Below are 11,321 nucleotides of genomic sequence, written 5' to 3' on the forward strand. Positions count from 1 at the left end.
CAATAACACAGATTTACTGTTTCCTATCACTATAAACAGATCTGGATTTGGATTTTTGTACATAACACATTTTGAGTAATCTCTATCTAAGTATGTAGGAGATAATAATGGCATAAATCAATTAACAATGAGCGACTTACTTATAATTAAAATGATCATAGATGCACAATGTACTTTTTTTTTTGCTGAGTAAACAGTCAAGTTCTCTACAACATCCCAGCAAGATGTTTTTTGACCCATGGCAGCCATTTTGACATGAGATAGCAGGTAACCACCAGGGTTACTAATCACATCAAGGATACGCTCTATTTATATAGAGCCATAAGTAACACGATCAGTAACTCCAGTGGTTATCTACTATTTCATGTCAAAATGGCTGCCATGAAAAAGGTGTATTCTAAGCACAAACTTTAATTAAAAGGAATATGATGCATAAAACACAGATGGCTTTAGAGCCACAGGGAACCTTTTTGATTACGGAGGCCGAGAGAGCTCAACACATGCAGATAGAAATAACTATAACTTCATCGATTTGATGACACATGACGCTGCAAAAAAGTCACAACACATACAAATACAGAAAAGTGCTGCAAATTGTGTAAATGACACCGGAACATTTTCCAGGGAACCATCAAAGTGATGAACCTGGTTGTAGTTCAATGCTTTGGTTCCCTGGAAACATTTCTCCAATTTACAGCTTGTTTCTGTATTTGCACATGTTGTGACTTTTTGTTTTCATCAAATTGATGACGTTGTTTTCTTCATTTGCAGGAGTTTTTTCTACTTGCATGAGTTTTCTTCATTTGCTGTGCCTTCAGCTCTCTTGGTCAACTCATCCACCAGCTACACTAACAGCAGTTCATACTCAGCTTGGTTATTCACTGTAAATAAGCTACATTATAATTCATGACGTGAAATCTAAAGCTAAATTAGCTCTTAGAATACAAAGCTTGACATGGGGCAGTTAGCCTGCGTAGCCTTTAGCTCTTTAGCCTGAACAGGACAACTTTAGTGGTAGTGCTGGATGTTTGTGGATGTTTTACCTCAGCCTGTAACACCCAGTGGATCAAGTTTGCTAAGTCATGCCACATTTTTTAAGCTCCCTGCCACACACAGGCTTCATTAATAGCCTAATTAGCTAGGGCTAGTTTTAGCATGCTAATGACGTGCTAATGATTCCCTGAGGCTGTTGCTAATCTTCACGGCCGAACAACAACATATAAATAACAAGCTGCAAAGTGCTCAACACAGTCAGAGTGGGTGTAAGTAGTTCACCGGTATCTACCTGTCAGAGGGTGTGAGCGGGAGGAACACCACCAGTCGGTGTTCGAGTCCTCCACGTGGCGGCTAAAGGTGTCCTCTCTGTCGTGACCGCTAGGAGGTGCTAAAGTCAAACGTTCTCTAAGTCTGGACACACTTTGATTCAACAGTTTCAGCTTTAGAATGAAACTGTTTCATTTTCATAACAATCAACTCTGGAGACACTCAAGTGAAGCTGCTGGTGGTTCTTCAGAAGCCTCGACTTTATTGGACATAAACTTCTAAATAGATAAATACATTTCTCTACAAACAATATGTCCAAAGTGGGAGGTTTACATTGTGCTAATGTTCTGTATTTTTATCATTTCTTTTGTTTTGATCCTTTTGCCTCTTTTATGTTCTTGTCCATCTCATTCTGACTGTCTGCTGCTGTAACAATGGAATTCCCCAATGTGGGATCAATAAAGTCTTATTTTATCTTATCTGAGCTCAGCTGGATTTGAGACTATTCAACAACAGAAACACACAATTACATGGTAGTTTGTCCAGCTTTTCAAAAGACATCACATTAGATAAGATTGATGTATTAATATATTTCAAATATATTTGAATAAAACACAAACTTGCTGTAGAATTTATTTACTGGACTTAGGGGAAAATGGTGACACAGGGCTAAAGAGGTCGAAAAACCTTGAGACACAGAGAAGGGAAGTAAAGATGAGATGAGTGGCAGGTTCACCTGATGAAGCTTGGTTAACATTTGTCATGTGTTTAAAGTTTGAACTAGTCCTGTAACGTGGAGACTAGTATTTACATCTGCCTCTGCCCTGTGGCACTACCACCCACTTCCTTAAACATTAAAGATCCACCTACGCAGGGTTGTGTGGTTGCCATGGTAACTTACGTGAACGCTTCATTCTAATCCTCCCATTTATCGCCATGTGCACTCATGTACAATTTCACACCATTACATCCACACATTCACCCACACTGGCAGCACACAACAAGTCGCCATCAAAAATAATCCCACACATGCACATAGACGTGCACACAAATACACAAACAATCTCACAGGATCACTAACTGAACTCCTACAAAGGTAAAAAAGTTGTATGGATTCTAGAAGAATCATAAGAAGATATTTTTTTCACTTTCAGGTAGTGTAGGTAGGTACATGTTCAGTAAATGGTGCAACACCAAATAAATGAAATTCATTATTAAACATCCACAGACCTGATAAACATGTACCCCCATTCAATTCCAGGTCATTTTATTTAAAAGGAAACTTTTTGGAGAGTCAGAGGATTTTTAATTGGCCGTCTGATGAGCAGGATATTTTTCTGGGGGTTGCGTAAAGTGTCAAGCTCTGACTTGGTAACAGAAAAAAAAACAGAAAAGAGCAGAGTGCACCAGTGGGCAGCTACCATTAGCCGAGGAAAATAACAAAATACTTGAGAGAAATTGCACAGTTGGTTTCCAATCTCTTAAATAAATACTAATTGCCAGACTTTGAACAAGACATTACTCACGGGTCTTGAAGGTTGTTGATGGTCAAACTGTATCTCTTTCCCAAAGACATGGATATATTTATTTAAATGCTCTAAATGCCTTTTTCACAACACATTTTGACGATTAGAAAAAGCACAGATTTCACTGAAGACATTAACAATAGTTCCGATTTGTTCAACTCTGACATGACATGTGATTCTGACCCAGCAGCACGACCCTGAAACTGAAGCAGCTAAACGGAATTCAGCCAGTGTTCATTTTATTATTCAGACCTGTGACATTCCTGCAATAACATGTCAAAATGTCTGCTGTGAAATAGGCCTATGGTGAAATGTGAACTACACAGAGCTGGAGCTGCTGATGCAACAACTGTCACCACAATACAGCCACATGGAGGAAATCTGACATGTCATTATTTCAATATATTTACAAACACATATCAAGTTTGTGACAAATTATTGATGCTCAATGAAACATGTATACATTGCACACATTTCAAAGCAGCAAAATGATGCGATGTTGCTCGTGTTTTTTCCTCCTTAAATTGCTGGTAATTAAATTTTTTGACTTTCTGATAAATTATTTAGCAGCAGTAAAAGCAACAGTTCAGACGAGTTTGCAAATGAGCTTCTAAAATCAAGTCTGATCCCAAATTAATTTTCTGTCTCTGATGTTGCAGTAGTAGAACAGAAAGAGAGTGTCCTACCTTCATCTCTGTGCACAGCGGGGTCAGGACCCTTCTGGTGTGAGATTTCCTCGGCATTTTCCTCTGGAGGACAAAATCAGAGAGAGATAAATAAATAATGTTTTTCTTTCTACTAATATGAAAGTGGTGGTTTAAATTAATCACTTAATTACTTACACATTACTGTGTGCTCATTTAGAGCCTCACTCATCAAACTAAAGTTTTATTCTAATTTCCAAACTACTTCAATTTTTGACAAGATGAAAATGATCAGAACATCAGAATCTTTAAATCTCTTTTTTAAATAGTGTTGTCATGTACATATTTTAAAAGGAGCCGTTGATTCTGCAGTCTTCATACTGTAGGTATGATGCAATGTGTTGAAAACATTCACAGATGCTTTTCAATTTATTTACACTGAGGTGACATGACTGAACTCCCCTAACGACAATTTCTATTTCTATTCTCACAACTTAATTGGGACTTAAAGGTCTGGCTTGTGGGTCTGTTCAAATGCACAGAGTCAACTTTACCAAACTGCATTAGATCAAAAACTTGGTGTGATGTAAACGTGGTAGTTCGCTCTGTTTGGGTAGCCTCACAGCTACAGCTCAGCAGCCTCTGTAAAACTGCTGCGGTCTTTCTGTGTGGACAAGCCTGCGTGGGTTTCCTCGCTGGTGTCCTCCCACAGTCCAAAGACATGAAGGTTGAGATTAATTGACAACTCAAATTATCCTGTAGGAGTGAGTGGTTGTTTGTCTCTTTATAATCAACCAGTCCAACTGACATATGTTATTATACCAGACTCTGGTAAATTAGAAAGTAATCTACATCTGCTACCTTAAGGATTTCTGTATTGATTCAGCATCATGGTGCGGAAATCCTTGTTTTTCATTAGCAATGCAAAGGTAGGTATAGCATGAGGTAGGAGGAGCATGAAGGAGATCAAACTTAATTCGAGGGAGGAGAGAAAAGTGAACAGTTCAGAGTGTAGCCTGCTTCTCTCCCAATGTCCACTGGGATTGGCTTGAGCCACCCCTTGACTCTTAAATGATAAGAAGATCAGAAGATTGGACGGGTGGATGGATGGATGAATGGATGGATGGATGGATGAATGAATGGATGGATGGATGAAATAGTTTCTTCTTGTTCTTTCTTGTGTTATCTTTCCATATGAAGGATAAGAAGATCAGCTAATGATTAGGTGGATGGATGAATTAATGGATGAATGGATAACATTCTTTCTTGTGTTATCTTTCCATACGATGTGGATAGGGAGGGGATCTAATAACCTCTGACACAAACTTTGCAACCACACTTTGACTTAAGGAAGAACTGATTAGAATTTGGTGGTGTCACCACGACCTCGAAACACATGCTTTTGGCAAAATCAAAAGAATCGATAGGCTTATTAACAGAAAACACTTCAATTGCTTCATTGTCCTCAGTTCATGTCATATATGAATCTTGACGAATGAGCCTTGACAGACAAAGATGTAATCAGTAACTTTACTGGTGAGGCAGTAGCTCTGTTTTTCCAGTGATGAGCGGTGTACTCGGAGTTGTCACTGAAAAGAGCAAATCAATGTAGAAAAGCGCTGTAATGGATTCAGGATTGTCTTGAACTTGAAGTGGTCTGTGACAAGCAGCTCGTCCAAATCTTTCCCACAAGTTTGACTTTATCTTGTCACAATCGCACATCGCCACCAAGGAGAAAATCCTTCTCCTACACTTTCTTGAAACCAGCTCGATCTTGTGGTAAAAAATTAGGGGCAGTAATAAACAATATGGCATTTACCACACTGACGATTTACCTCTGTCTCTCCTGCCATATCTTAACACTAATTACTGCTTCCTCTCTCTGTGCGACAGAAAGGTTGGGGATGCATTTTTAAGCAGGCTGATGCCATCAATAATTCACGCACGCCATCCACAGACAATATGTGTGCTTCTGTTTGCCAGAATTTGTGAATTTCTGTCAAACGCGTCTGCTTTGTTCATCAGGTACGTGTATTTAGAGTATTCTCTCATGTTGTTCCAGCATTTCTGTGGCTGTCTGTTAATTCAGTTACTCGTCTCGCTGTGGAGCTGTAATGACCAAGAAGCGAGAAGTGTCACCAAAACTGTCCATGCTGCTGCAGAAACTCCTACACATGCCACAGGCTGTTTGACAACAGTGTAAATAACCAGCAACGCCATGAAATCCTCAATATGTTCACGAAATGATGCATTCGTAATTTTGTGTGTGTGTGTGATTCAATGACTCATGCTGGCTTTCCATCGCACACACTGTAATGACGGACAGATCGTCTGTCAACTTGGAGGCAAGTCACTAATACGCAAATCACAGAGAAGATGCCAAATCATGTTAAAAAAAACACTCACACGTGTATTTTCTCTGTAATGATGATTCTCCTCTTTCCAGGTTGAGATCAAGACTTCTGCTATATCATGGAAAATAAAATAGATTCAATTTTAAGACGATGCTCAGCCCTCAGTCAGCGTGAGAGAAAATCCTCTTGTGTTTAAGTTGTAACTTTTAGAGGTGTGAACTAGAAAAACTGAGAGGAGACAGATGGTTGCATTATTTGAATTTCAATCTAGAGAAACAAATTCACAGATTTAAGTAAAAACTCAACACGGCCGCTCTGATTAGGAGACGGAGAATCCCTCAGAGGATTGTTGTGAATGAGCCAAATCCATGTTTTATCAGACTAACACAGAGCAACCCACTGCGGATGATTTATACATAGAGAGCATATGGTCGCTTCAGTGTCCAATGGCCAACAGATGGAGGGGCTAAGCAAGAAAGAGAGGGGGAATACGGGGAGACGACTATCATTTATTCAGCGTACCAGCAGCCGACAACTTCTCAGCACTGATCTGTTCCTGCAGCTTCCATCATACAATTTTCATCATCAGCCAGAAAAGTTCGGCACATGAAGAAATCTAACATAACACTGAAGCAACTATTAAAAAAAAGACTCCTGCAAAACATGATTTGATCAAACTTTATGTGTTCGTGTAAAATCAATGATGGCCTTTTTATTACACAGCTTTCAAATTCAAAATGGCCGATGTCTTACCAGTCTTGAAAGTCCTGGAGGCTCCTCTGGGAATCGCTTGTCCTCCCTCCCTCACTTCACTTTGAGTCTTGAACTTCTGAATCTTCTCCTGAGCAAATGTCCTTGTTTTTTCTTCAAAAGACAGAAAGGTGTAAACCTGGGTGATTTCACACACACAGACTGGGACAGAAAAACAAAGCCAGATGATTGAGGAGAGGAGTGGAGGCTGAGAGAAGATGGCTGGCTCCAGGAGTCAGAAGCCACAGGTGGGCAAGAAGTCTCTCTGTTAGTGGAGGCGTGTTGGAGGACAGGGCGTGACGCGGCCAGTGTGTGTGTGTGTGTGTGTGTCTGTGTGAGAGAGAGAGAGAGAGCGAGAGAGACACTATCAGTCTCTAATGAAATCTGTCTATAGGTCCAGGAGAATCAATGACCTAATGAGGAGGATCCAGATATTCCACAATTATCTCATCACGGCCTCAGCACCAGAACCAGCCAAACCAACCGTACAGGTATTTCAATCAACTTAAACCTTTGGTCGATCTCTAATTGGTTTGCTGATTTGTTCAAACTTAAGACAAACCTTGTCTGTATCTGAAGCCAACAAGTCAAAAAGAGGAAGAAGATGAAGAAGAAGAGGTTGTTGTTTTGTCATCTGGCAGGCGTGAACACACGAGATAAGGCCGTCCCTTATCTTCTAACTCTGCGGTGCGTCTCTTCTGCTCTTCCTCGTTGGCCTTGTGCTTCAGTAGAGGATATGTTCCTGCAGATGTGGCCGCTGCTGCTGCGTGTGGGGGCCTGATGAGCATCTGGCAGGTGGAACGTCATCAACCAAAGCTCCTGAGTCACAGTTACTCTGAGGGGGTGCAGGCGGGAGACTCAGTGTGCGTCTCACCACCACTGATCCAGACCCTTTGAGCAGCTCTCCAGGGCCGGTTGCTAGGTGAGGCAGTCATGATGCCCACCCCAAATCTTCACCCCCTCCACACACACACACACACACACACACACACACACACACACACACACACACACACACACACACACACACACAGTTTGAAGGGAGTAGGGTTAATGATAGCAAATAAAGAAAAGCAAACAGCGGGTGGCTAACGAGTGCTAATTTAGTTCAGCACTCGGCTATGAATTAATGAAGAGATCACTTAGATGCCACAGCAACAGAGGGGAGGAGTCGTCTTGTGGGAGTTCAGCGAGGGGCCCCCGTCAAGCCGCTGACCATTTTAGGGCCCCGATCTGCCTCTCTGTTGTCTGGAAACATGAGCATGATACAACGTCGCACTGGTATCTGTCCACAACAAATCTTTTACTTCACTTCTCAAAATCTTTCCTTCCTTTCTATCCCACTTTGTTTAAATGTTTCTCTTTGCAGTGATTTGCTTCTCCATCCTCCACCGTTCCTCTCCCTTCATGCTGTGTCTTCTCCCGTCACGGCCCATCTGCACCGGTGTCAACAGGGAGATTGTAAAATGGCTCGTGCAGCCGAAGCCTGTCAAATCAGGTACAAACTGGTCCCTATCAAGGCCTCATTCATTTCCACACTGCTCCATCAGGCAGCCACGCACACCTGCTGCACACACACACACACAACATATACATTAAAGCTCTTGTATAAAGCTTCACATCAGGGGAAAGACGTCTAAGAAAAGAATGTGTGAACAAGATAAAATGATTAAAAGAGGCGCAGCATCTCAGACAGTGCGTTTGCATTTATAGAGTACCAATTAGTAATCAATTACCTGACTGTGAGTGGGTGGTTCTCTTCAGCAGATGCGTCATTACTAATGCTGAATGTAAGGGCACAAATAAAGAGACAACAATTGAAGAAAAGGGATGATGATGAGGACTCATAAATTGAGGGAATGAAGAGGACGGTAAAAGCTTGTTCACCATTGTGAGCTGAAGTTGTAAAACTAAGGATTGAGTGTTTTATTTTAGTCGACAATAGGACATGGATTTTTAATTTTAATGGAAAACAACATTATGAAAACCTCAGCGACAAAAAGCCATTTTCACACTGATGTTTGACTGCCTCATTAACACATAAAGTCAAGCAAGAACACAAAGTACAGAGAAGTAGACAGTAGAGAGCAGTGGTAACAACTCCTATGTATTTCCATGAACCGACTTTTTAAATCATTTTATTGGATATTGTTGTTTCTTACTCTTTGTTATTTTTGTATTTGTGCTTTAATGCTACATGATTATCAAATTTCTTTTAATTGTTTCCTATTGTTTTACGTTTTGTTACTTGTTTTAATTGTTTGCCTTCACTTTTTCATTTCTAACTTTTAAAACCCATTTTAACTGTTTTAAAAATGTTCTACATAAATAAAGTTTATTATGTGATTATATGTTTCACACACAAAAAACACACACATTCATCTGTCTTTCTATATCAATGTGGTTTCTAGTGTTTATGATTTCATATGTGATGAAACCATAAATGATGATGATGGACAAGGACCTTCCAAACAATCAATCAACTCAAACATACGAACATTTTTCTCCCCATTTCACGTAAGGACACACAATCTATATCTAATCAGAAAATGTGGTGTTGTTTTCTGGTCTGGCTGATGGCACAGCTCTCCCATCACCACATTGAAATCACACGAACACACAGATAATGAGCCGGGCAGCTGATAGAGTACAGTTTCTGGTGAGTGACTCTGTGTACTCAGGTTGCCTTGTGGCTGACAGGGCTAAATACTGAGCGAGCGTCGCAGAGGATTTATCCTGTGATCTCTCTGTTTGAGCCCGGGCCTCTGGGGGGGGGGGGGGGGGCTTACACCAAAGTTGGTTTTAGCTCGGTTACAGGATCAGATGCATCTGCGACAGCCTGGAGCAGTGTAGCTCTCAGAAGAGCAGCAGGCCCGCGATGTTGGGTCAGTGGCAGCAGAGAGAAAATCTGGTGCGGTTTCTCCAGGGAGCTGTGATCATCACAGATTGGTAACCACACTTCATGTCTCAACCTGTTTTCTCTTAACAGGCAAATGGTTTCGCAGCAAAAATCAGTTCAGTCGGAGATTGACGTTGGTAGCGTGATTGCTGCCATCACGATCCCCATTAATTCATCATCATTGTGATTACCACTAGCAACCTCACATATATATATATATATATATATAAAGCTGAGCTGCAAAAGTCCTCAGCCATGACACAGATCTGAAGGTTCTGTCTAAAGTAACACATCTGAGCCTCCACTAAGTCACTTCACAGCCAAACAAAATGAACATTACACTGAACTAAAAACTTTTCATGTTTGTTACACAGATGGAGCGACTATAATCTAGGTCATGTTGAAACACTCCATGGAAGTTTGGCTTTGAAAACATCTCACGCTGGGTTTGAGCATTTAAACATCCCACAGCCGCTCCGACTCCCCGAACACAACACGTAGCCACATATTAATTGAGTGAATGAATAAAATAGAGAATAAGCAATTTTAACAATATAAAAAAAGCATCATAATCCTTTCTTTATTGCATTTCTGGGCCCCGATTAGCTGGCGACCCGCTGCGTGGAAAGTACACTGCATATTGTTGAGAAATAACTCTGACTGGGACAAGGTTTCTAACTGTCGCACCCATAAGTCTTCGTCTGTGGGTAGATAAGGTTAACTCACTGGTCTAATGGGCCGGGGGAGCTGATGAACCATTTGATGTTAAATGCTAATTGACTATGACTGAGCAGTGTTGAGTGTGAAAGGGGATGTTGTGCGTGTCGCACTCAGAATCGCAGATGTGTCAACATCCCCTCAGCAAAGATTACAGACAACATTAATATACTCCCCCTGTGACCTTAAAGCGATCCCACCCACCTCTGACTCATCATTCCATACGCTTCATTGCTACACAATGTTTGTGTTCCTCCAGCAGCTGTGTACTGTATGGTTATGCCACATGGCAGCTCACATATCTCATCCGCTCCCACTTCATATTTGCAAGGCTGTGTATGAACCTTCTTCCTCGTGTGGCCACGGGTCGTCCGTCACACCGTTTCCTGTGTGATGTCACCGAGCAGAGAGGAAATCGAGGCCGGACGTGCAATCAAAAGCTCCCATCGCCGACCTCTACCTGTGTGTCTTTGCTGCTGTTACCGTGACATTAAGTAGACAGGAGATTTATATTGCTCCTCGGGGCAGCGAGGACACAGGGAGAGGGGGTTGCCATGGAAACGGACCCCTACACGGCTGTCAGAATTGGTTAATTATTCAGGACCACCATCACTGAGCATCAGCGGGGAATCAGCTGGAGCCGCCTCAACCGATTGAATGGCGAGATAAAAAAATTATGCGACGCAGCAAGTTGGGGAATCCAGATAAACTTAGCTTGAATATACTCGAGTGTTGGGCTATAAAACTCCTGGGGGCACTCAGCTAATGAGTATTCACTGCTCTGCACACAGTTCATTTCAATGCGAACATAACACAGTTATCTGTTCATCTAAAGAGGACAAGAAGCCTTTCTTCCAATGTCAGCGGTCATGTTGCTACAGGTGAATGTTGCTCTGAAGATACGACATAAAATAAGACGAGAATCTATCTTATTCAAATGAGTTTCAACTGGGTCAGTGTCCGTTCTAAATCTGCCTGTTTGGAATGTTCTGTTCTCGTCCTGCGTTAATGTTCAGGAGCTACTTGAGAATTATTCTTCATCATTAGTGAGTCCTCCTCAAACTGTTCTACAATATACGGTCACTTTTCATTGCTTGTGTGCTGGACATTGCGTGCAGAGCTTTTTATACACAGTCGATGGTGCAGAGTGAAGTAAAACGTTAAAACC

The 11,321-nt window shown here is 41.4% G+C and overlaps 1 protein-coding gene across 2 annotated transcripts in view; it reads right to left on the reverse strand.

The window, feature by feature from the left end:
* The window catches only part of trpm3 (transient receptor potential cation channel, subfamily M, member 3), a 137,838-nt gene extending 136,436 nt beyond the window's left edge, over positions 1-1,402 (reverse strand). For both annotated transcript variants that reach the window (XM_020093874.2, XM_069523943.1), the window contains exon 1: positions 1,286-1,402. The gene's annotated coding sequence lies outside the window, so the exon portion shown is untranslated. The remainder of the gene's footprint in view (positions 1-1,285) is intronic.
* Between the last annotated feature and the right edge of the window lie 9,919 nt (positions 1,403-11,321).

The sequence above is a fragment of the Paralichthys olivaceus genome, chromosome 4 (assembly GCF_024713975.1).
Source record: "Paralichthys olivaceus isolate ysfri-2021 chromosome 4, ASM2471397v2, whole genome shotgun sequence".
Lineage (NCBI taxonomy): Eukaryota > Metazoa > Chordata > Actinopteri > Pleuronectiformes > Paralichthyidae > Paralichthys > Paralichthys olivaceus.